The sequence below is a fragment of the Tenrec ecaudatus genome, chromosome 3, assembly GCF_050624435.1.
Source record: "Tenrec ecaudatus isolate mTenEca1 chromosome 3, mTenEca1.hap1, whole genome shotgun sequence".
Taxonomy (NCBI): domain Eukaryota; kingdom Metazoa; phylum Chordata; class Mammalia; order Afrosoricida; family Tenrecidae; genus Tenrec; species Tenrec ecaudatus.
In genome coordinates, this window is record NC_134532.1 from 147526412 (window position 1) to 147552864 (window position 26453).

Sequence of the window (26453 nt, forward strand, 5' to 3'; positions counted from 1 at the left end):
AAGCACATGCTTATTCTTTTTTGATGAAGAAACAACGTACACCTCTGTACTATCTATGGGCTCAAACATAACGATAGTGCGGACAGCACAGGACCAGGCAGCGCTTTGCTTTGTTGGATATAGGGTTGCTCTGAGTCAGAACTCAATGGTACCAAACAACTGTAAATAAAAAGCCATCCATCCCTCCCATGTCAATTTCCAGTGTGAGTTAAAATAATATTAGCCCTGCAATCAGGAGATGTATCAGCTTGATAGCTTTAGCCCATGTAAGTCATCCTTCCTCCCTGGTCTGCTTACCTAAGAAATGAAGAGATTAATTTTTAAAAACTAGATTAATCTTATTCTAACTGGAAATAACTACAAATGTGTAAGAAAGACACTCAAAGGCATCCAAAAGTGATGATTTCCAACAAATACAGGGATTTAGACTCTTGAAAGAGATGGTACAGCGAGAAGAAATGGACTTGTGTGAAGCAAGGGAAGGAGTACAGGAGCTTTTGTAAAAGTCAAGACACTAAATGGAAAGGATTAACGCCTGGCTTGCAAGATCCCGTATACACTTGAGTATAAGCTGACCAGAGTATCAGTCAAGGCACCTAATTTTACCACAAAACTGCATGGAAAAATGTGCTGAAAAACTCATCTCATACTTCAGTACATACGGTAGTTTGGTAAAAATGAGAAACATTGAGATCTCTTTTAATAAAACACTAGAGACGTAGACCAGATGGAAAGTGGCTCAAAGTGTGTCAGCTTTCAGATTGATCGGGTAACCCTGGGTTCTAATCCCATTTAGTCCCTATCTGTGAAGGCAAGATCCAGCAGAACCTGTCTATAGGGCTTTTGTAAGACTACAAATGAAAGGCTGTTATCTGGTAAGAGTTCCAGAAATGTTATGTATTATATCATCATTTATTAAGCATTATTAATTGATTGACCATGAGTAGAGATCGCTAAAAGAGTAAAAAGGGGGAGAAAGAAGCTGAGGTGGATGACAGAGGGCAGACAAAGGGCCAGGAAGTACTGGTAGTGATGCATCACTGTAAGCTCCCAAGATAGGGAGGGTTGATCATTATGTAGATGCCTGTCCAAAACATCCAGCCCAGGAGGATGCTGAAGAGGCTGCTGAAGCTCGAAACCTGCCCGGCAGCACCTGCGACCTGAAACCAGGTGGGGTAAGCACAGGCCTGAGGAGGAGGAGTTCTCACTCACTTGGATGCAACAGAATGCTAGTCTTGAGAGAAGACGTAGGACACAAAATCAAGTGACTGGCAACAAAAGCGAGTGTGCACGTCCATCTTTTAAAGTGATAAAGCACATTCACTTATCCTTTACCTCTGATGACCCAGCTCCAAGTGCAATGATTACAGCACACAAATGGCATTACAAGTCGCTTGGCTCCTTGTGTTTATAGCTCTCGAATTCTTATAACGAGTTGAATCTCATATGACTACTTGCTATCCCAGCTCTGTCCCAAAGATGAATGAGTCTTGTCAGAGGAAGGAATCAGTGGACCTTAGGTTAAGGATCTAATATCTTAGCAGTTAGACCTTCTTGCTGCTGGAGGCGCTCTGACCTCCGATGCCCCCCCCCCCCAAAATAAAACCAAGCTCACTGCCATCAAGTCAATTCTGATTCATAGTGACCATATAGAACAGGGTGGAAGCGCCCTGTGGGTTTCTAAGACTGTAACTCTTTACTGGAGGTAGAAAGCTCTTTCTTTCTCCTGGTGGAACAGCTGGTGTTTGAAAATGCTGACCCTGCAGTTAGCAGCCCAATTCAAAAGCCCTATTCCACTAGGGCGCCCCCAAAGCAGATAGTTGCCTCTTCAACCAGTTCCATAAAGCTAGGCTACCTTCTTGAATCTTCAATCTTCACTGACTTAGATCCCTATTTCATCACTCAGTTCCACCCAGTGATTAAAATTCTCCCAGGGCATCAGAGGAGAAAAGGAACTGCAGATCTTGACTTCCGGAACAACCGCTTCCTTTGCCATAAGACCAGACCTGGATGTGCCTGGCTACTATTACTGGATGCTTTGATCCAGGATATAACAAGTCAGTTCTGATCAAAAGTAACCACAATGTAGAAAAGAGTTTTAAAAGCTAATAGAATGCCATCTTCCTGGGCTAATATAATCCCTGAATCTATTGCCCAAAATAATCTTTAAGCCAAACAACCGTTTGGCTCAACTTGATTGACATTCAGCCTCCATTCAAGTACTCCCTCAACCTAAGAACACTTTGTTCTACTAACCCAACCCTCTGTGATGCTCGTCTTCCCTGACACAACCGCTGAAGACAAAATGGGTGCATAAGCAAATGTGGTAAAGAATGCTGATGGTGCCCGGCTATCAAAAGATATAGTGTCTGGGGTCTTAAAGACTTGAAGATAAACAAGAGGTCCACATGGAAGAAGCACACCAGCCTTTGTGATTGAGGTGTCAATGGGATCAGGTGCCAAGCATAAAAAACCCAGAACAAAGCAAAATAAAAAGTCATATCAATGTGAATGAGGGGGAAAGCAGAGTGGAGACCCAAAGCCTATCAGTAGTCAATTGGACAGCCCCTTACAGAAAGACCACAGGAAAAGAGCCAGTCAGGGTGCAGTAGAGCACTGATGAAACACACAATCTTCCTCTAGTTCTTTAATGTTTCCCAACACCCCCCACCCCTGACTATCATGACTCCAATTCTATCTTACAAATCTGGCTAGACCAGAACATGTACACTGGTACAAATAAGAGCTCGCAACACAGGGAATTCAGAACAGATAAACCCCTCAGAACCAATAATGGGAGTAACGATACCAGGCGGGTAAGGGAAATGGGGCTGGAAGTAAGGGGGAACTGATCACAATGATCAACATATGGCCTCCTCCCTGGGGGACAAACAACAAAAAAGTCCATGGAGACAGCGGTTGGTGTAAGACAGGAAAAAAAAAATTTAATTATGAAGGGTTCGTTGGGGAGGGAAGGAAAAAAAAAGAGCTGATACCAAGGGTTCAAATAGAAAAAATGTTTTGAAAAAGATGACAACATATGTACAGATGTGCTTGACACAATGGCTATATGTATGGATCGTGATAAGAGCTGTAAGAGCCCCCATTAAAAAAAGAATGTTTGCTTTAAGCACTGTGATATTGTAAAGAATTATCTATTTGAGATAAAATTGACACTAGTAAATCTCAAGTATAGTTGAAATGTTTAGAGGACTATGTATTTAAATTACCAGGGTAAAATAATTTGGGAAGAGATAGCAAGAATGGTGATACACTATGAAGAATGTTCCTGTTGTCAAGGAATTATACATGTACAAATTGTTGAATGGGTATGTTTTTACTAAAAAGGAAAAAAGTATTTCCTGGGATTCCAAGCCCTCGATCTCATAGCTGTTAAGCCTTAAAGGCAGCATTTAAGTCTAGTTACACATGACTTCAGGCACTCAATAAATACTACTGGTTCAGCAAACACTCAGAGTCCAGTTAGTCCTGGAAAATAAGGAAAAATAAGGTCTTTGTCAACATACAAAACACAATCAGAGTCTAACAAAGAGAGCTCAGAAAAGGAAATCTGAAAAACAATACCATTCATAATAGCCAAACCAAAAATGAAATACTTATGAATAAACCCAACTGGAGAAACCAACAAAAAACAAAGAAAGCAACAAAACACTATTACAAGAAACAATGACCTACATATATGGGAAGAATGTCAATATTACCCAAAGTGACATCTCATAAATACAAGGTAACCTTCTTCAAAGAGATGGAAAAAGTAATCAGACACTTCCTATGGAAAGACACCCAGGATAAGAAAAAACACTACTAAGGAAAAGGAACAAAATAGGAGGCCACTTACTTCCCAGTCCCAAAACATACTATCCACTTAAACAGTAGTCAAAACTGCCTCGCCCTGCTACAACGAAACACACATAGGCCGATGGAACAAACTTAATCGCCCAGAAGTAAATGCATGTACCTACAGACAACTACTCTTTGACAAAGGTCTGACACACATTAAATGGGGAAGAGAAAGTCTCTTCAGTAAATGGTACGGGCAGAAGAATGAACCAGGGACCCAACAAAAATGAACTCAAGATGAATTAAAGACCTGAATATAAATCCTAGAATTATAAAGATCATTAATGAAAAAGCTGGGTACGCACATAGGGGCCTAATACAGACAGAATAGGTGAATGGGATCTCCTAAAAATAAACGTGCATCAAAAGATATTTACCAAGAGTCAAAAGAAAACCCACAGCCTAGGAAAATTTTCTTGACAAGGGACTAATTTCTAAAATCTAAAGAAAACTGTATTATCCCAACAAGGAAATGACCAAAGAAAATTAGAGTCCCTCTTACATGGGCACCTGGAGAGGTTTTATAGATGCAACATTTTGCAGCCAATGGGTCCTCCTCTTTGCTGTCAAGTCTATTTGGATTTACAAAGACCATGTAGACCTGCCCCATCAACTTTAAATCTTTCAGAGGCCTTCTGCCACACCTCTTTCCAGTGGAATGGCTGGTAGACTCAAACCACTGACCTTTTGGCTGGTATTCAAGGGCTTCACCACTGAGTTATCAAAATAAATGAGGAAGAACCATTCAAACACCACCGCCACCCCAGCCTACCCTCGTACCAATTTGGCTACCTAGTGAGGGGACTAGGTGTGACCCCTTTTCGTGTGAGCCCTGAGTCCAGGCGTGGGCTGTGAGGAGCTGATGGATGTCAATGAAGAGTGAACTTGGAGCTGCAACTGCTAGAAGGCTGGAGATGGATTCTAGGGAGTTCCATCCCCCCAATGGTGCCATTTATCCCCACCTAGCTAAGAGAGACGGGCTAAGAAATGTTTCCAGCTGGGGCGAAACGGACCAGGCCAAAACAGCTGTCCTTCAGCCCATTCCCATTCATGTGACAAAGCAGAGGTGCTCCAGAGGGTCTTACTGGCTATGATCTTGCAGAAGCAGATTTTTCTTTAGAGACATGGGTGGGCTCAAACTACCATCCACACCCAGGTTGTGCCACACAGAAACTGGGAAATGGACAGGCCCTGGGAAATTTCAGAACCTCTACACAAAGGCTCCTCTTTCTGGTCCTGCAGATGAGGTGTGGGATAATATTTATTGATAACTTCAGGGGCTCCAGACAGTCTCTCTAGCCTGAAATCCCAAGGGAGGGAAAAGGTGCCTTGAACTACACTATAGCCACCAGAACTTAGATGATTTGGCACAGCCCCTCATGAATGATCAGGCACACCTTGCTGTAAATTCTGAACCAGAGACTTTGAAGTGTGCACAAAAGGAGGCTATGCATAGAACAATGGGATTGAAAGCCGATATGGTTGTCTCGCCCAAGTTAAGTGAAGAAAATTCCTTTTGTGTGCTCTGAAAACAACAGCACGAGTTCATGTTAAATGTAAGCTTATCCAGATCTCTCTCTGGTTTCCTTCCTATTCATTCAGGGGACACGTAGAGGGACTTCTTACACCCCATCCCTATGCTAGCACTCAGGATACAAAGAGGAGTCCGATACCATCACTGGACGCAAATAAACCACAATATAGCAGGAGAGGTTAAAGCACTACAATACAATGTGGTCGGTTCCGCAAAAGAGACCTGGGCCAGGGGGCGGGGGCAGGGGGCCACAGATGGGGAGTCACTGACATCAAGGGGTGGATCAGAAAGACTCACTCAATCAGGATAGATTCCGCTGATGAAAGGGGTTGGGAAATGGAAGGGAAAGACCAGGTAGGCAGACAAAGGTTTCGGGGTGAGCAAGAACACAACTTGCAAACTCCAAGTAGGTAGAAACGGGAAGATACACGTGTGGAAAAGCAGTCTCACAAAGGTGAATAGGTAGCAGGTCCCACATCTCTAAAAACCTCAATGGATATGCCAAACAAAGAACAGTGCAAAAACACCCTCTGTGTGGGGGTGGGCAAAGGTTTGCCATCCCTCCACCACCCTCTATCCTTTTTCACCTCCTCTTTACTTCTGTGCTTGGTTTGGTAATTCACTGCCATGGCCACACAAAACTCATGGACAGATGTCACAATTAGGGGGGTTTATTGGGAGAGCTGCAGGAGGAAGATGGGACTTTGTACACCTGTGAAGAGTCAGTCTGGAAACCCACAGGGACAGTTCTACCCTGCCCTTACGACCGCTATGAATAGGCATCAACTCAATGGCAGTGAGATGAGCTTAGGGAGTTCACAAGTTACTACAAGTCAAGGTCAGCAAACAGTAAGGACTCATTGGTCCACCAGCACCACCTCTCCTCAGTCAGTAGCCGAGTGTCTCTCTGCTCTTCAGCCTCTGCCTCCTTGGGCTGTGAAGTATAGATGTTGCCGTCTCATAGTCTCAGGGTTTCAGCACTGCTCCTCGGCTTTGTCTCATGGTCTCCTTGACTTGGCCTATGGTCTCACCCTGGCTCCTTTGCTCTGTCTCATGGTCTCCGTACCACAAGCTCTGGTTCCTCTGGTCTTAGCCTCCTCCACTTCAGACAGAGATGCTGAATGTGCCCCATCTAGGACTCTTCTTACCATGTCCTGGGATGCTGTCTGCCCCTCCTTCTGAGAGGCTCATCCTCATAGGCAGGGGAGTGGCAGCTAAAAGTGACCCCCTCTATTAGGGTTATACACTCCCTATGTACATAACCCCACCCAATCACTGTGTGGGCGATACAGAGACATGGATAGAAGGGCCGTACTAAGAAATTTCACTCCACTACAGATAGTATGTTATGAAACTGGAAGCCAACAAAGAACCTTAGCCAGGGAGTGCCCTGAGTTTTTAGACAATATTGCCAATAACAGGAGGAAGTATAGATTTGAGCCACAACTGGAGGTTCTTGAATTGGCCCGTCTGAGATGAGGAGGGAATGGCCCTTAGGAAATGGCAGAGAAGTTGAAGAAATGACATATCTTGGAGCCACTGAGGCACACTCCTCAGTCTTAGTGACCACTCGGATGTAGCCAGTACCAAAGAGAAAAGAGTCAGGGAAGGGGGGATGGCCTGTCTGTCCCTAGCTTGAACTAAAGGAAGTCCCATTAACCCGGGGTCCAAATTATGAGGCGGAGGGCATGTGGGCTGGAGGGAGGAAGGAGGGAAGCAGGGAGGTTAATGGATCACTGCAAAAAGTTAAGGGACATGTTGCATGCCACATGCCTGTGGGACTTTCAGAGGACGCAAAGGATGGAGAGGAAGGTCTAGGGGACTGAAGCGTGGCTGGGGGTAGAAGCCTGAGAGTCACAGGCACAGGACTTTTGAGAGGCGATCAGCGGCTCTGGGAGAATGCACAGGGAGACAGTAGTTTACGTACGGAGGAATCTGAGAGAACTTAAGGGAGGGGGACATTGGGAGAAAAAGAGCCCAAGCAGCAGCTTCCAGAGAAGCAGGAGGAAAACTAGGAGAGTGTGGTCATTTCACAGAATCCTAAGGAAGAGGAAACAGCGGACACACACACCCCCTCCCGCCAGATGTGTTAACCTGAGGAGAGTAGACACACGCCCATGGGAGGTGGCAACCACTAAGTCTAGTGCAGTGGGTGACGTGCTGGCCTGCAGCCTGAAAGGTTAGCAGCTTGGAGCCACCAGCCATTTCATGGAAGAAAGATGAGGCGTTCTACTCCCGTGAAGAGTGAACGGCTCAGAAACGCAGAGGGCCACGTCTGCCTGTCCCACAGGGCCGATAGGGTCGGAACCAACCTGATGGCAACGAGAAGTCTGTGTGGCAGTTGAGGGGGTAGAGCTGCCTACAGGGAGTGGGCTAAGAAAGAGGTAAATGAGAGGCAAACCGGGACACCAAGGAGATCGTTCTTTTAAAACCTGGACTCTACAGGCTAGAGAAAGCGTAGTCGCTAGTACACTGGGAGGGAGTAAGGCAAACACACATTCCGGCCAAGTGGATTCCAACTCATAGCCACTCTATATAAGGCTTCCAAGGCGGTACATCTTTTTTTTTTAACTTTGTAGGAGCTCATACAACTCTTATCACAATCCATACATACATCAATTGTATAAAGCACATCTATACATTCTTTGCCCTCATCATTTTCAAAACATTTGCTCTCCACTTAAGCCCTTGGCATCAGGTCCTCTTTTTTTCCCCCTCCCTCCCCACTCCCCCCTCCTCCCTCATGAGCCCTTGATAATTTGTAAATTATTATTTTGTCATATCTTGCCCTGTCCGATGTCTCCTTTCACCCCCTTTTCTGTTGTCTGTCCCCCAGGGAGGAGGTTGCATGTAGATCCTTGTAACCGGTTCCGTCTTTCCAACCCACTCTCTCCCTCTACCCTCCCAGTATCGCCACTCACACCCCTGGTCCTGAAGGAATCATCCGCCCTGGATTCCCTGTGCCTCCAGCTCCTATCTGCACCAGTGTATATCCTCTGGTCTAGCCAGACTTGTAGAATTTGGATCGTGATAGTGGGTGGTGGGGGGAGGAAGCATTTAGGAACTAGAGGAAAGCTGTATTCTTCATCGGTGCTACATCACACTCTGACTGACTCATCTCCTCCCCTAGACCCCTCTCCAAAGCTGTACATCTTTACAGGAACAGCCAGCCTCATCTGTCTTCCAAGGAGCAGCTGGTTGAGTTTGAACCGCTGACCTTGTAGTTAGCAGCCCAAAGCCCAACCTACAGTGCCACCTGGGTTCCTTGAGAAGTAAAAAAGATTTTGTCCTTACTCTTTTTGTTTCAAACCATAAGAGGTGCAAGCAAGTCTCCATTCGAGACAGGAACATTCGTGGACATATAACTGAAGATATAGAAGAGGGGCTCACAAGGAAGTCAGCATTCCCCGTGTGATTCTGGAGCTGGGAGGAAGGTGTAATGAGAGGAAGGCGCAAAGGCAATTCCACCGAGATGGGAAGAGAGGAGCTTCGGCGTCAAGGAGAAGGGTGGGTGGGATTCAGATTGAGGACTTCAATCCAACGTCCTCTCTTTTCATTATGAGGACTGCATGAGGAAGGGCAGACATGAGGGGACTGGTGTAGTTAGCTGGGGGCTCAAGAGAAACAGTACATGACCATGACTGTTATTAGCTGTTTTTGAGTCAGCCCCCCACGCAAACGAAAGAAAACTCTGCCCTGTCCTGTGTCATCCCCATGGTTGATTGTGGATTATGTGAAAGAGGAAGGCCTTCAACAAGCCGGATTGATGCCGTGGCTGCGAGGATGGGCTCGAACATAAGAACAATTGTGAGCATGGCACAGAACCGGGCGGTGTTTTAATCTGTTTGTACACAAGGGTCACTATGAGTCAGAACCAACTAGATGGCCCCTAACAACAACAATTTAGTATTCAATTTGTCTTGAATTAGAACATTTCAATTTTTTAAGATGTTAAAAAACAGCAAAAGTGACCCAGGTGGGGACGGAGCATGATAGTGAGACAGGAGGAAAGTCAAGGGAAATAGAGGAAAGAGCTAGGAGGCAAAGGACATTTATAGAGGTCTAGACAAAGACGTATACATGCAAATATATATACGAGGATGGGGAAATAGATATATGTGCCTATATTTATTGGTTTAGTATTAAGGTAGCAGAAGGACCTTGGGCCTCTACTCAAGCACTCCCTCAATGCATGAATACTTTCTTCTGTTAAACTGGCATTCTGTGATGCTCACCCTCCCAACATAACTGCTGAAGCCAAAGTGGGTAAACAAGCAAATGTGGTGAAGAAAGCTGATGGTGCCCGGCTATCAAAAGAGATAGAGTCTGGGGTCTTAAAGGCTTGAAGATAAACAAGTGGCCATCTAGCTCAGAAGCAACAAAGCCCACATGGAAGAACACACCAGCCTGTGTGATCATGTGGTTCCGAAGGGATCGGTTATCAGGCATCAAAGAACAAAAAATCATATCATTAGGTGCACACCTCCATGATACGATCGCTGAGGACAAAGGGTGCATAAGCAAATGTGGCGAAGAAAGCTGATGGTGCCCTGCTATCCAAAGAGATCGTGTCTGGGGTCTTAAAGGCTTGAAGGTAAACAAGCGGCCATCTAGCTCAGAAGCAACAAAGCCCACATGGAAGAAGCACACCAGCCTGTGCGATCATGAGGTGTCGAAGGGATCATGTATAAGACATAATCAGAAAAAAAAATCTTACCATAGTGAATGAAGGAGGAAGTGCAGAGAGGAGACCCAAAGCCCATTTGTCGGCCGCTGGAGATCCCCTCACAGAGGGGTCTAGGAGAGGAGATGAGTCAGTCAGGGTGCGATGTAGCACTGATGAAGAATACAGCTTTCCTCTAGTTCCTAAACGCTTCCTCCCCCCCAACTACCATAATCTGAATTCTACCTTGCAAGTCTGGATAGAGCAGAGGATGTACACTGGTGCAGATAGGAGCTGGAGGCACAGGGAATCCAGAGCAGGTGATACCTTCAGGACCAGGGGTGTGAAGGGCGATACTGGGAGGGTAGAGGGTGAGTGGGTTGGAAAGAGGGAACCAATTACAAGGCTTTACATGTGACCTCCTCCCTGGGGGACGGACAACAGAAAAGGGGTTGAAGGGAGATGCCGGTCAGGGTAAGATAAGGCAAAATAGTAATTTATAAACTATCAAGGGCGCATGAGGGAAGGGGAACGGGGAGGGAGGAGGAAAAAGAGGACTTGATACAAAGGGCTTAAGTGGAGAGCAAATGTTTTGAAAATGAGGGCAAAGAATGTACAGATGTGCTTTACACAATTGATGTATGTGTGGATTGTGATAAGAGTTGTATGAGTCCCTAATAAAATGGTTTAAAAAAATAAAATAAAGCTTTACAAACTTAAACAAACAAACAGCAAAAGTGAAGGGGAAATACATGTGGATTAAACATCTGGTGAGACGTCTGAGCACAGCCCAGGGATGTGAACAGCCTGTGGGTGTGCAGAGAGCACTGGAAAGTGGATTATCACAGATGCAGTTAGGTTCACATTTCACACCTTCTCACCTGATCTCCCTTTGACCCATTTTAAATTTATTCTCATTTTTAATATCTTCTGCTTTCTTGTTGATGGAGGTCTTTCTCTGTTTTACTTTGCTACTGTTGTTTTTGGCTTGTGTTTCTGTACATGAAATCCAGGATAGGTAAATCTGGAGTAACTACATTAATGGTTTCTTGGGAGGTATTCTTGGGGAGGTTGGGGGGAAATCAGGAGCTAATAACAATACCAGAAAGAAGAAAATGTTCTAAAATTGTGTGGTCGTGATTGTACAAATATCCCTGAGATGACTGAACCACTGAATGGCATGATATGTGGATTAGGGGCCAATGAAATGGTTTTAAAATTCTATAGGTTACTACTTTTTGCATCTGGCAAGAGGCTGTTGACCAAGTGTCAACAAGAAATACCCTTGGATTTGTTTATCCAATGACTGATGATGAAAGTGCACGAGACTATCAATCAAAAGGTATTTACTAAACAGACAGCACCAACCCATCCCAGATTACACGATCAAGGCGGAGCACACTTTTCCTACTGCAGACTGGATGAGCAGGCTCTAGTTTTCTTTGCTAATAATGCTTTTAGGTGCCATTTTACATATTGCCTTTAAATGTATTGTTTCTGCATGTTACGATCCTATGGGTTTATGGTATAAAATGAGGGAAGAGAACCGTGACACCAAAGGAAAAATTACCATGGCATTAGCCTCTGGCTATGATTGTATACCAAAAGATAGATTTCCCTCTTTACTGGTCACTAATTGTATTTAGTGGAAATCAGTGGGGTTATGTACAGGGCTGCTAACTACAAGGTCATCAGTTCAAAACCACCAGTTACTCCATGGGAGAAAGAGAAGGCTTTCTACTCCCATTCAGAGTTATAGCCTTGGAACCCAAGGGGGCAGACCGTTCTTCTGACTTGTCCTGTAGGGTCATTGGGAGTTGGCATAGATTCGTTGGCAGTGAGATGGCAGTATAAGAAGCTCTGGTGGCTCTGTCAGGTAAACACTGGGCTCCTAATCCCAAGTCTGCAGTTCAATTCGCCAGTGATTCCACCAGAGAAACATGAGGCTGTCTGCTCCCAAAGAGATTTACAGCCTCGGGAACCCCAAATAGGGCTATGAGTCAGAACCAACTTGATGGAAATGGGTTTGGGGCTATGTCATTATTTATTACTCACCTATTTCGCCAGGAAGGTTTGACAGAGTATAATGAATATATGCCTTAAACACCGATATGAAATCAACAGCTATGCAGACGTATGTGTGTGTCCATACACACACTGAAAGAACCTAGAAGCAGTGACCGCCTCTGGGGAAGAGAATTTACTTCTCACTGTCTTTCCTCCTGCAATGTTGGAATTTGAGTCTCTTTAAAAAACTTTTTAAAATAGCTTCTTATTTTAAAGACATTATTACATCCTGAAATAACGAAAGGCAAACAGCTGTGTATTGACCTTTTCAATGATGCACATAATTTAATATACATTCCAAAGAAGCACAGCATGCTTTTTTGGGGGGTGGGGTGGAGGGTGCCACTTTGATCTGTAAGAAGATAAAGAATCGTCTTCTTAAAGTACATTACCTCATGCACGATCAATAAAAGTCAGAGCTGATTTAATTTTTAAATTGAGCAAACTAAGTTTAGCTCATGGGTGTAATTCAAACAAAGACCTTTTGTTGCATTCTTAGCCACAAACAAGGAAGCTCTACGTGTGTGGGATGGGCAGGCTGATGAAACTGGAATGAGCAAGTGACACAATGTCCTTCTGAGACGATTTTGCTCTGACAGAGAGAAAGCCAGGAATGCAAAGCACGTTTATGAGGAAATCTATAACACACACTTTAGGGCTATCATGCAGTCTTTGTTGATCACCTACTAGGTGCCTTCCATTTTACTAAACTATAGTTGGAGCTGAAAGAGAGCAGAAATGGGCGAGGCTTAATATCTTGTTGGGACAGCTTAGATGCACATCAAAGCAATTAACAAAGAGTAATAGTCATCCACCCACCCCACCCTCTCACCCACCCATCCATTCAGCCATCCATCTAGGACACCCAAAGGGAAGGTTCTGTCCTACAGGGTCACTCTGAGTCAGACCTGACTCTAGGACGGTAAGATCAATCCACCTACCTGCCTACCTACCACCTACCTACGGAGTGCTAGTCTGGGCACTTGGCATGTATATTCCATGTAATCTTTATACCATCTTTTATGATGTTCTTTTAATTACCCGCTGTCAATTCCAACACGTGCTGCCTCTCTGTGTTACAAACTGCTATACTTTTTAAAACAGAATTCCCTTAGCTATGCCTTTTCTTTTAAAAAAAATCATTTATTTTATTGTTAGGATTATACACAACACAACATACACTGATTCAACAGTTTCTACATGGACCACACAGTGAACCTATGACGTTCTTGACATTGTGTGACCTTCCCCACCCTCCTTTCCAGAGTTCTTCCTCCCGAGTTACAAACATGGACTCACTGGCCCCGTGATGTGTAACCACTGAGGGGTCTGGCTCAGGTTTTCAGTTGCTGTTGTCGATTTGATCCCTATTGATCTCACACAATATGAGTTAGGCCAGACTACTGGCTGATTTTAAGAAAACTTCCAGAGACATTTTTGTGTTATTTTTTTTTACATTACAAGAAAAATATGGAACGTTCACGAATTTGCATATCATCCTTTAGCAGGGGCCATGCTAATCTTCTCTGTATCGTTCCAATTTTAGTATATGTGCTGCCGAAGCGAGCACGAGACATTTTTGTTTTAAGGATTAAAAATTACATCTCACCATCAAATAGGACCATTTTTTAGGGGTTTCGGCTTCTGGCTGTAATCTTCATGGGAGCAGACTGGCACGGCTTTTCTTTCATGGGAGGGTTTAAACGACTGAGTTTAAATGGAGTAGTTGAGCACCAACCATTTGTATACCTACCAGGAGGGGACTTCAGAAAGTTCATAGGAAAAAATGGAATTAAAAATAATGGAATCTTTCCAAAACTTTTTGAAGCCAGCCCTCTTGTATGATACAGGACTATCCTTGAGGTAACTGAGTGAAACTAAGCAATCAGCCCCTTGTCACAAACCTTAGTCAGTGGGGGAGTTGATGTATTTAAACTCAGGCCATCTGTCGCCAGAGCCTGAGTTCTCAATGTGTAAGGTCCGAGAGGGGAGGCTATGTACATTGGGGGTAGGGAGTAGGGAGACAGACATGAAGCAAATAAGCAACTGAAAAACAGGACTATGGGATGATATATGTATTAATTCCAAATTAATAATAACAACAATAATCGTTTAAATAAATAAATAAAACAGGGCACTTCTGTATAATCATGAGAATGCTGAAGGAAATGAAACCAGGTCCGCGGGACTGAAGGCCCTGCCTGCTTTTGGAAGTGTGGTCAGCGACAGCCCCTTGGAGAAAATGACCGTAACACGTGCACCTGAGCGCGGAAGAATCAACCATTTAAAGAGTGGAGGGGGAGGAGCTGATACCAAGGGCTCAAATAGAAAATGAATGTTTAGAAAATGAAGATGGCAACATATGTACAAATATGCTTGATATGACTGATGTACGGATTGTTAGAAGAGCTGTAAAAGCCCCAATAAAATCAAGTTTTAATAAAAAATAAAAACAAAGAGCTGAAGGAAGGCTATCTTGTGCAGAAGAGACAATGAATTAAGGCCTTTCAGCAGGGTGAGCTTGAGGCTCTCAAGAAGTGGGTCAGTGTATCTGGTGCTGCAGGCGTGAGGAGCGGGTGGTGTGAGGAGTGGTCAGGTCACACGGCCCTCCGAAGCTTCGGTAGGATTTGAGACGTAAGCACCAGGAAGCACATGTGCTGAAGGTGAGCCCCAAAGCTTGGTTGGTAGAAAAGTTGAAAGTGGGTGTCTTTGAAGGCCTTGGATAGACAGAGAAGGTAAGGACCACAACCCTGCAAGTGAACATTCCTGAGAACGAGCATTGATGTTTGTTGGTGGTGATGGTGTTCTTTGGAGAGCTATTATGACTGAGACTTTTGCATGGGCCTCCCTGGTACACAAGCACTGTAAAACCAGGCCTGCTGGCAGGTAGCCAGAAGTCACTGCCATCGATGGAGTCAATGCCGACTCCCGGCAGTCCTTCTGTTCTGGGTGTGTCTGAGACCGGGGTGCTGTACAGAGGAAGAAAGCCCTGTCTTTCTCCAGCAGGGCAGCTGGTGGTTTGAAAGTGCTGGCCTTTCTTGCAGTTAGCAGTCCATCGAGTAGCCACTGCACCACCAAAGCTCCTGTGCATGTGAAGACTGGTGAAATGGAAAATGGCTTATTACCTATGCAGGTCCATACTAAAACATTAAAAAACGATAACAATAAAAAGAAGAATTTGTTGAATAGACTCGAACGAATGTCTCCTTGAAATTGTCATTGACTCCTAAGCTCAAAGGTTAGGTTAAATAAAATTAATCCAAGTCTTGTGACCTTCCTGTGTTAGTCTGGGTAGACTAGAGAAACAAATCCATTGACACACCTATGTGAATAAGAAAGGGATTTATATACAAGAGCAATTGAACATTGAGAAAACATCCCGGCCCAGTCGAGGTCCAAAAGTCCAAAATTAGCCCATATGTCTGATACCAATCTATAAAGTCCTCTTCAGACTCACGAAACACATGCAACGAAGCCAAATGCAGGACAATCACAAGCCAGTGGGTAGAAAGTCTTTCAGTCCAGTGGCATTGTAAGCATCTCAGTGCTGGCAGGGGTCTCTCTGTGGCTTCTCCGGCTTCCGAGGCCTAGTTGCGTCCATGTGGCTTATCTTCTGCAATGTCTCCCAGGGATTAGCAAAGAGAGAGAGGTGTCTTCTGCCTCCAAGGAGGAAGTATCAGATTTCCCCGAAATTCTCAGGAGAAGACCATGCCCACACAGAAGTCTCATTGGCTATCTCCAGATTGACAGCCTAGACTCCACCCTTACACTCTTAATCCTTAAATTAACACCAGATTAGGTGACAACCATACTTACCTATTCATTAGTTTTAATTTTTCACGTTTATTGGTTCAAATACAGTACCTAACACTTGCAAAGCATACATTTCTTACTAATTGGTCACATTCCTATAGGTAGTCAATTCTTAGAACAGGGTCCATCCCTCGCCAGCTGGCAGGGCAGGAGGTAGCAAAGGGTATAGCTAGACTGCAGAGCCCGCCACCCATCATTCTGCACAAGTAGGGCTGATGGAGAAAGGGTGGTAGCCAGCCCTTTGGGGCTAAGGGCTGAGAGATAGCCTAGTACTGTTTGCTTGATTCCTACACAAGACTTGGGTGGAGGTGGGTTTGGGGTAACACAGAGGCTGCCAGGCACTCTCAGTCCCAGAATTTCAAGGCCCTTTGGACATTGACCTTGGCAGGTCATTGGTCCCCAGAGAAAGGGTGGCAAGGCCGAGGCTGGTCAGTATGGAGTAGGTGGTTTTCAGTGATACAATCAAGACCACTAGATTCTCTAGTTGATTTCTGAATTAATTTGTTAATCCACCTATCCACTCATTGCTCACTTGAGTGAGCAAAACCACAAGTGAAGAAAAGTCCATTATAAGGTTCTAACCTGGTGGCATACTGGTTACAAGTTGGGCTTCTAAGCTCAAAGTCAGCAGTTCGAAACCACTGGCTGCTCTGCTCTATACATATTCCTAGTCTGAGGTTTTATTTTATTAGTAGGATAGCACAGTATCTGTTATTTGGATTCTGGCTTATCTCACTTAACATTTTTTCCAGGTTCACCCATGCTGTAGATATAACAGATTGTTTCCTATCTATTTTATTTTTTTTTTAATTTTTAATTATGAAACACTTCAAATGTATTCAGAGGAAAATAAAGAACACTCTTGTCAAAAACTTGCACTCACTGCCATTGAGTCAATTCTGACTCACAGTAATTTACAAGACAGGGTAGAACTGCCCTGTGGGTTTCTGAGGCGGTTTCTCTTTGTGGGAGAAGAAGGTTGCTTCTTTCTTCCGTGGAGCAGCTGGTGGTTTCGAACTGCTGATCTTGCAGTTAGCAATCCATGGGTAACCCATTATGCCACCAGGGCTCCTTGAACACTCTTGCACTCATCATCAAAGTTTATCAAATTTGAAATTGTTAACTTCTTGCACATCCCTTGAAGTGCTGTGTTCTGCAAATACAAGTACATTCGAACCCATCATCTCATTTGGGCTCTTCACAACAGGTATCCAGTCCTATCCTTGTTTGCTTTCATTTAACCGTATATTCTGGAGGGCTCCGATATCAGTATTTACAGAGCTGTCTCCCAGGCGTTTTTCTTTCTTTCAATTGTTTATTCCCATTAGTGTTCATATGGCATATTTATTGAGACAGAACCTTTTTGCAGACATGTTTGTGGTTGTCAGTAGATTGCTATTACAAATAGAACTGCAATAAATAACCATATCCATATAGTACTTTCTGTACATTGGCAGAGAGGGTCACTCAACTTGCAACTTTGATAGGTGTTCTGAAAATGCCCCACTTAATAATACTTTAGAGAATAAATTCAGTATGAACAATCAAATATCACTGGACAAGTAATGTTACGGGATTGAAAGGCTATCTCCTTTAGCAGTTAGGAGAATGGGTGGTTTATTCTTGAACATAATGCCTTTTTAGGCATTTCCTGTTTGCAGAAAAATTATAGGCACCAAATGCTTATGAGGAAAACATGTATCATTTTTTACTAGGGGTTAAGACTGAAGCCTAAATAAACTGACAGTGGTAAATCTGGATGAATAGTACTTTTAAATTTGAAATGGCAGAAGAATTAAAAACTATAAAAACTAAGTTAAGCTACCAAAAACCAAACTTACTGTTATGGAGTCAATTCTGACTCACAGCAGCTCTTGGGGGCAGGGTAGAACTGTCCCTGTGGGTTTCTAAGATTGTAACTCTTTACAGGAGTAGAAAGCTTCATCTTCTTGTAGAGCAGCTAGTAGTTTCGAACTGCTGACCTTGAGATTAGCAATGCGTAGCCACTACTACCAAACCAAAACAACCATTGAGTAGAGTCTGACCAATAGCAACCCTATACTACTACAGTAAATTCTAATTATGCATTGGGAAATGAGTTCAATCTGAGATTGGCTCTCATTCCAATTAAAATTCATCTCTTTCTGCCACTGAGCTGATTCTAACGCATAACAATCATGGAGGACAGAGTAGCATTGCCCCTGTGGGTTTCTGAGACTGTAACACCTTATGGGAGTAGAAAGCCTCAACTTTCTCCGGAAAAATCGGTGTATGTTGAGATATTTTTTAAATGTACACAGGAGACAGCAAAGGTCTTGAGGATTTTTTCCATGTGTTAAGAAAAACCTCACCATCTTAAAAATAAAGGAAGACAGGTAGTGATAATGCCTTGCCATTGCTTTGGCAGGGAGACTGACTCTAAGAAATCCTTCAGTTGATCGGCTTCCACGAGTTGCACTAGAACCCAACTGGACATACCTGTCTCCACAACTACGTAAGCCATTTCTGGATATAAACCTTTCTATATACAACAAAAACGAAACAGAATGCTGACACGTTGTGATCAATGTAACTAACGTTACTGAACAATTTGTGGGGAAATTGGTGGATGAGAAATTAAATGTACTGTGTAAATATTCATCAAAGACTCAATAGAATCCTATTTTGAAAAACTAAATCAAGTAACAAATGAAAAGGCATAGCTTTCAGATTATCCAGAAAGGTATCTGAAATTTTTCCCTCATCTCAATAAAATTTCTCAAGAATTTTAACCCTTTACAGCTCCCCTAAATTCAAGTTTCTAAGACTATTCCTGGACTCTAGGATATCCCTTGGACTTTTTTGGCTACCTACCCACACACAAACACACAACCTCTAAAAAGCAAAATAGTCCAAGGTTTTTAAAATTGTCTCACTAATATTCTGTACCTTTAAAAAGTGGTTCAGTGGGTAGAAAGGTATTCATTACGTAATATAACCTCAGAGTAACACAAAGTTATTTCTGGAAAGAGAAGCTCTTTATAAATGTCACATCCTGATAATATGTCCTGGGGACTTCTGGCTTGGAAAACTGAATTACAAGACTGAAGCCAGTTAGCATACAGACATAGACTCTTAACATTAAAAAAAAAAAAGACAGCATTTAAAATTTGCATGAGAGCTTAGGTTAGAAAACACTTTCTTGTGAGCTAGTTGGCCCTGTTACCAATACCTAACCCAATATCCCATGCACCACAAGTTCCACCTTCAAAACATTTGTTGATTGACGATCACATAAATGTGTCTACCAGGAGAAACACGATGGTGAGGTGCATAGTTTTCCTTGGTCGCTAGTGAGTAAAGAGGTCCCCTTGCCCCACTCTGACACATCAAGGAAGTCAAGGAACAAACATACTCCACTCTCGTCCCCAGGCAGAACGCTTACAGCTCAACCTACAAACTGCAAATGGCAGCATTTGAAGCAAACACTCTGACATCTAGGATTTATAACAATGTTCATCTTTGCCTTTGACTGACTCAAACTCAAAAGCAACGGGATTCTAAACAACAACAAAATAAAACCGAACCCATTGCTGTCCGTTCCTACAGCAATAGAACAGCTCCGTGGGGTTTGCAAGGCTGCCCCACTTTAGGAAGCAGGTTGCCACGTCGTTCTCCCAAGAGCCACTGGTGGGTTCAAACTGCCAACCTTTCTGTTAGCAGCCAAGCAGTTACCGCCTGCTCTGCCGGGGTTTCTTGAAATACTGTAAAAACAAAAACCAAACAAACAACCCACACTGTAGAGTCCATCCTGACCACAGATTCCATGGTGAGTGGGTAACAGCATAAACAACATACACTCATGAGATCTGTATTATAACCTGTTTCTCAACACTCCCCTGTTGTTCTCGTCCTCCCCGGGGTCCCACAGTCACACGAGGGCTCTCTCCCCACCCACACAGGGATCTCCCAGACGTTCAGAGAGTTTCAGAAAACCAGGGATATTGCATGTGCTCCTGAATTTAAAACAAATGAAAACCAGTCGCCTCCTTGGGGATTCTGACTCCTGGAGACTTCCCGAGTGTCACAGTGGAACTGGGCTCCAAACGGGTTAACGGGTTTCCAGGGTTGGCTGATGGCCAGGCCTTTCTTTAGCGGTACCTCTTTGGTGAGCAGCTGAGCCAACCTAGAGCTGTGTTCACATTGACACCACCGAGGGACTCGTCCCTGAGTCCCTGTTGGCAGGCTGCAGGGGCAGCTGCAGAATGGAGCACAGTACATGGGTGTGATATCAACACTGGGCTCCCAGCAGGGGGGTGGGGGTGGGGGGTGAGGGAGCCAGACAGCTCCAGCTGAACACCTTCTGCTCAGCATGCAAAACCCACAGGAGGCCATCTCTGGAGAGTGTAAAGCAGTCCAATCCCAACAGACACTTCAGAGGTGAGTGCTTTCTTACAAAATGCCAAAAGGCTAAATTAAATCATGTTAATCAAAACAGAGGGAGAAAGGAGGTTTTGTGAATCAGAAGCCTGGCCATTTGGTAATGGTTTTTCTAAATATCCCTTCATGAAACAAGTATCCCACTCCTCCCCCAAACTCCAGAACTAAGGAGATGGAAGTCTCATTTGGATTACCTCTGCCGTAGAGAGGATTTCAAAAGTGTGTGGAAATAAGAAACTCAAAGATAGTGGAGCTTTTCCACATGCTGTGTTTCTTGCTCTATTCTTCTTTTGTCCATCTAAAAATCAAAGGCAATAAGGAAGCAAAGGTCAGAAAGCATGAACTCCTGTCACACCCAGGCCTGTCATGGCCAGGCACTTTGAAAATCATCATTCTGGCAAAGAAGTGGTCACTGAAACAAAACTCCCAAGTATTATGGGAACCCAACACAAAAACTCATCACCACCGACTCCTGGTGGTTTCAAACTGCCGACCTTGTGGATTGCCGCCCAGCTTGTCACCACTAAGCCACCAGGGCTATGGAAGCCAGGATGAAGGAAACAATGGAAGAGCAGCTGACAGTGTAGTAAACATTAAGAATGACTTGCTCTAACTCCTCAGCCCCCACTTACCAACTAATGTGCCCATAATACATTTTACAACAGGGAGGAGTTCACTGCTCCCCAGCCCCCACCCAACCTAAGGGAGAACCTAAGACACAGAAGAATGCTTGGTCTTATTCACTTCCAGAGGACAGAATGCCAACTAAAACTTGAAAAACCAGCTCTGGGGATTCTTCTGTTCATTTATGAGCACATTACATATTCTACATTGGGAGACTGTATTTTCTTTTTCACCCATTACTTGGTCTGTTCACTGCCATCAAGTCGATTCCGACTCATAGGGACCCTATAGGACAAGGGTAGAACTGGCCCCCATAGGTTTCCGAGACTTTATCTCTTTGCGGGAGCAGAAAGCCTCATCTTTCTCCTGAGGAGCAGCTGGTGGTTTCAAACTGCTGACCTTGTGGTTACGCAGCCTGACCCGTAACCACTGCACCACCAGTGCTCCCATTGCATGGTACATTAGTAATAATAGAATATCCAAAACCAAGTTAGCCAGAGATCTGGAATATGGCCATCTCTGCTACATTTGCCTGTTCCTTTCCCCCCTCAGACTTTCTTTTCAGTGAAAGCATCCTCGTAGTAGCAAAAACTGACTACTCGGTACAACTCTGGAGGAAAGTTAGGTGCACGAGAAAAAGATAAACGCTAAATTCAGATTATGGAAAAGATAATGATGTTTCTAAATTCTCAGTGGTGACAACATGAATTACAGCACCACTGGCGACCTCAATAATCAACATTCCTTTTCACGTATGACTCTAATCTCAAAGTTGACTAAGAAGATCAAAAACAAACTCACCGCCATGCAGTCAGTTCTGAGTCAGCAGCCCTGTAGGACAGGGTAGAACTGCCCCCTGTGGGCTTCCAAGACAGTTAACCCTTCACAGGAGTAGAAAACCTCGCCTTTCTCCCTCAGAACAGCCTGTGGTTTTGAACTGGTGGCCTTGCAGTTAGCAGCTCAACCCATAACCCACTAGCATCACCAAACTGGGAATCTACTCACAGGTTCCACTACTTTTTACATAAAATCAGCATAGCAAATAGGCAGGGACTTGGCTACTAAACACCGACCCCCTGAAACACTGAGAAACACTGAGAAAACGCCAAAGTCACCGTCATCAAATCAATTCTGACTCACCCCGTTGGACAGAGTAGACAGTCTCGTCTCTGCCTGAAATCCCCCAGGGAAACGAGGAAGCAGAACCACCAAGCAAATAACACTAAGCATTTGCCATCGTGATCGGGAGATAAAGCCATTCTACCTGGATACGCAGACACAACACAGGAGACAGGACAACCACATTCATGTGTGTAGGAGAGAAACATGTGAGTTGTTCAAATAATGAGAATTTAAAGAAAGAGACTTAACTTTAACAAGGGGTGATCTATTTTTCATTATCAATGTATTGCCACCCACTCACAGGGACCTTATAGGGCAGAGTAGACCTACTTCCTACGTTATCCAGGCGGAAAATCTTTACGGGAGCCGACAGCCTCATCTTTCTCCTGCAAACACAGATCAAGCACAGCACTCTGAAAGTCTCTGACGCTCATTCACATCATGCTCGACTTACCCTGCAGCAAACAGAAACATTCTAGAGAGAGCAGCCCTCGGTTCAATCATTTGTCACAGTCAGGAACGGGGTACAAAGCCTTTTCATTCTGTTCTGCTTGCTCTGCTCCTCCCAGGGTGGTGAGGACCTCAGGGCAAGCCCAGGAGTCTCTGGTTAAACAGCATAAACTGCCTTGAACTCGAGCTAATTGCTGCGCAAGTAGGAGGGACTCTCAATCGCAGCCACCCTGCCAATCGGCCAATTAAAATGCAACCCCTGCTTCAGAAGAGGGCAGGTGAGAAAATGACACTTTGGCGGAGAAGAGCCAGCACCCCTTGGACAATCACACATGTCTGCGAAACACCAGATTTCTATTTTGTGGTCAGGAGGAAGAAGGAGCTAAGGAGAGTCCTCTGCTAATAAAATACATCAAACTGAAATCAGAACAGTCCCTGCCAAACACACACCTTCCTCCGCTTGTAAAAATGACACTTTCTGAAAACAGGGAAAACCTCACTGCCACCCAGTCACTCCTGACTCCCAGTGACCCTCCAGGGTGAGTAGAACTGCCCCTGTGGGTTGCCCTGAGGCTGTTAAACTTGATGGGAGCTGGACACTTGCCTCACCTTTCTCTTGAGGAACAGACTGTGAATTCGAACTGCTGGCCTTACTGTTTAGCAGCCCAACGGGTAACTCATTCTGCCACCAGAGCTACTCACTCACTCACTCACTCACTCACTCACTCACTCACTCACTCACTAACTCTCTGCCATCAAGTCAATTCCAACTCACAGTGATGCCCCTGGACAGATTAGCCTGACCCTGTGGGCTTCTGAGGCTGTAACTCTTTAGGGACCGCAAAGCCTCCTGTTTCTCCCCAAGGGCAGTTGGTGGATTCAACTCTGACTTGCAATTAGCAGCCCAGGATTTTATCTATCTGTGGACATATGTGTGAATTCTGAATTTATGCTAATGGTGGCAGAATCAGAAAAGGGAGTGAAAAGGATTGTTCCACATGGAAATAATAACTGACGCCATTGGATGATATGAGGGGTCTTTAAAAGTTGGTAGATAAATGGAATTTTTCCATAAAACTTTGAATCCCCCTTGCAAATGTAAAAAATGATGAACTAGCAAATGCTTTTGTTATATCTGTTGTATTACAATAAAACAAATGAATACATAAAACTGTCAGTATGGTGACGTGAGACAGAAAAATAAAATAAGTATGTATATTTCAAGCCTTTCACTGTGTGAGAGGCATTTATCTAACTCCAAATAAGGAAATAAAACAATCAACTGGTTGTATCGCCTTTGCTTTGTTGGTGGTGGCAGGTAATTTGTTGTTTCAGTTAAATAGGAGCTGGTGGCTTATGGAACGGAGCCCTAGTACCGTGCTGGCTAAGCATGCAGCTCCTAACCTCAAAGTCGGTAGTTCAAAGCCATCAGCAACTCTGAGGGAGAAAAAGGAGGCCTTCTACTTCTGTAAAGAGTTATCAGTCTTGGAAACCCATACGAGTCTATAGAGTTGCCTTGAGTCATAATCACCTTGCTGGCATTGAGCTAAGTTTGGTTTGGTGGCCTACAGAAGTAATTGTTCTAGCTCACTGTTTAACCCGGATATAAATCCGGCTCTTAAGGAGCAGTGTGCAGAGAACAGTTCAGCAGGACAGGGACAGAGCTCCCTGTCACAGGGGCCAGAGAGCCAGCTGAGGATGAATCAGGTGGAGTCTGCTGATAGAAATAATTGGCATTCATTTCAGTTACCCATTACATCACATTTGGGATAGCACAACATATATATGGGTAAAGAGAACTTAATGCAACCTATCACCAAATCGGGAGAGCGCTTGCTGATTACATCAGATAGTGATTGTAATCAAGGTGGCGATTGGTGATGAAGGATAATGAAAGATAAGATGTTCACTCATGAAAGCTCTCGGGTGGAAAGTCTGGAGTTTCAAGTTAGAACATTCTGTCTCTTCCACCAACTTATTGAACTACTCTAGCCCACGGCTGGACAGATTGTAGGGCAGAAGTTTCGCCAAGGTATTAAGATGTGAGAGAAGGCAGGGATCTAAACAGGAACAGAAGAATGACACGGGACTATGAACTGCTGGGCCAGGGCGACCTTCCCTTGCCCTTGAACTTGCTGTTTGGTGGCTATTGTTGGGTGCTGTCAAGTCCACTCTGACATCCAATGACATGTGGGCGGGCAACCAGAGTAGGAATCCCCATGGGGGGACTTCCGGGAAGATCCAACTTTGAGGAAAAGGAGAAGATCATGAGAGCAGCTGGGGAAAAACAAGCACTCACATACAAAGGTTCCCAAATAAGAATATGCTCAGACCTATCAGCAGAAACTATGAAGAATTGAAGGAAAACAATGCAAACCCAAGAATACTCTACCCAGCCAAATTACCAGTCACGATAGACGGAGAAGCAAGAGTCTTCCCAGACAAGGAAGAACTCAAAGAATACGTTAGAAGAACCCAGCCCTACAAAAGCCCTTCCCGACCCAGTATGGGCAGAAGAACAACACTCACCAAGCATAAATAAGAGATGGCCATACAGAACAACCGCACCCAGAGGGCAACAAAGAGAAAACAGACCCCAAGATAGCATTGGCTTAAGGACAGTAAGAAATCAAGGTCCCCTGAGGTAGGCTTTAAAAAAAAAAAAAAAGGCAAAAGGGGCATAGGGAAAAAGCTACTATATACAAACATTCCTGAGGTGAGGAACAGGTAATATGGCAAAGACCAACCCAAATACAGGGATACACATGGTAGACAACTAAAAAGGAGGTGGGAAAAGGAAAAAATAATAATAATAAAGAAATGGGTAGCGGGGGCACAAGACACTAACACATCCAAGGGGAGGGTATTGTTTATATCTCCACAGGGAAAGAGGGACCAGACTTGAACCCAGTGCTCCAAGATGTGAATGCAACATGCCGGCATGGAGTAGGGAACCAGTGGAGAGGTCTGAGAGGCCTCCTCAGTTTCTACACTAAGAAGGAACTATCTACCTATGACCCGTTGAACTTGGACTTGACTCATGAACGTGACTCTAGCACTTGCCAACAGGCTTCAGTAGCCTGCTGGAAATCAGTGTCCACTAACTAAACTCCCAGCTCAACACTTGCAAAGCTCCTAAGAAGACAAAAAAGCCCATCGTGGTCTTCTGCATACAAAAGAACAAGGTCATGGATGCCTCAGTCTTTTCCATATTCCAAAACAGGGTTTAAGATACAGCTTGCTTTTTAAAAAGCTCCCAGGGGCTCAAGCTGGAATAATCTAAGCAAAAAAATGATTAACAGTGGTATTAGATTACAGCCTGCAGAATAATCAATATCTAGGAGTCCTTACTGATATGGATAATTTGAGGAGTAAATAAAGGGGGGCAATGGGACAGTGCTCCCTTGGAGAAGAATGCCAGTGACAAAGTGAAGAGGGATGATTAGGAAATAATAGTTAAGATCACACGGCGATAGCTGCCGCTGGCAATATCCACTGACGGGTGCAAAACTGAGGAGGAGACATTTTGGGAGACGCAGGACAGTTGCGAAGCTGCTAAATGATGTCCTCTGATCATATCTGTTCAATACACAGCACACCTGCAGTGGCGAAACCGGCTGCCTTCAACCTTGCCACGCGGTCGGGGTTAACTTAACATCGCCAGTCAGAAGACACACCGTGCGACAAACCCCCATGGGAGTCAGCTAGGGCACATCATGTCTATCTACTTCTGCCAGAAGCACAAGCCCAAAGGCACAATCTAACCCCGAGAAGGCATCAGGCAATCCCAAATCGGAGGGCATTCTACCAAACCACCAGCCAGTTTTCGCCTAAAGCACCCAGGTCATAGAAGCTATCACCGATGAAAGGGGACAAAGGAGACAGCACACTCAGGCAATG

At 44.3% G+C, this 26453-nt stretch overlaps 1 protein-coding gene and 1 non-coding gene across 2 annotated transcripts in view; both read right to left on the reverse strand.

Moving 5' to 3' along the window:
- SHROOM3 (shroom family member 3) overlaps positions 1 to 26453 on the reverse strand; it is a 108692-nt gene that overhangs the window by 45463 nt on the left and 36776 nt on the right. The gene's annotated exons all lie outside the window — the stretch shown is intronic.
- Positions 13590 to 13695, reverse strand: LOC142443985 (U6 spliceosomal RNA). Its single transcript, XR_012783682.1, has one exon. It is a non-coding gene; the product is annotated as a U6 spliceosomal RNA (small nuclear RNA).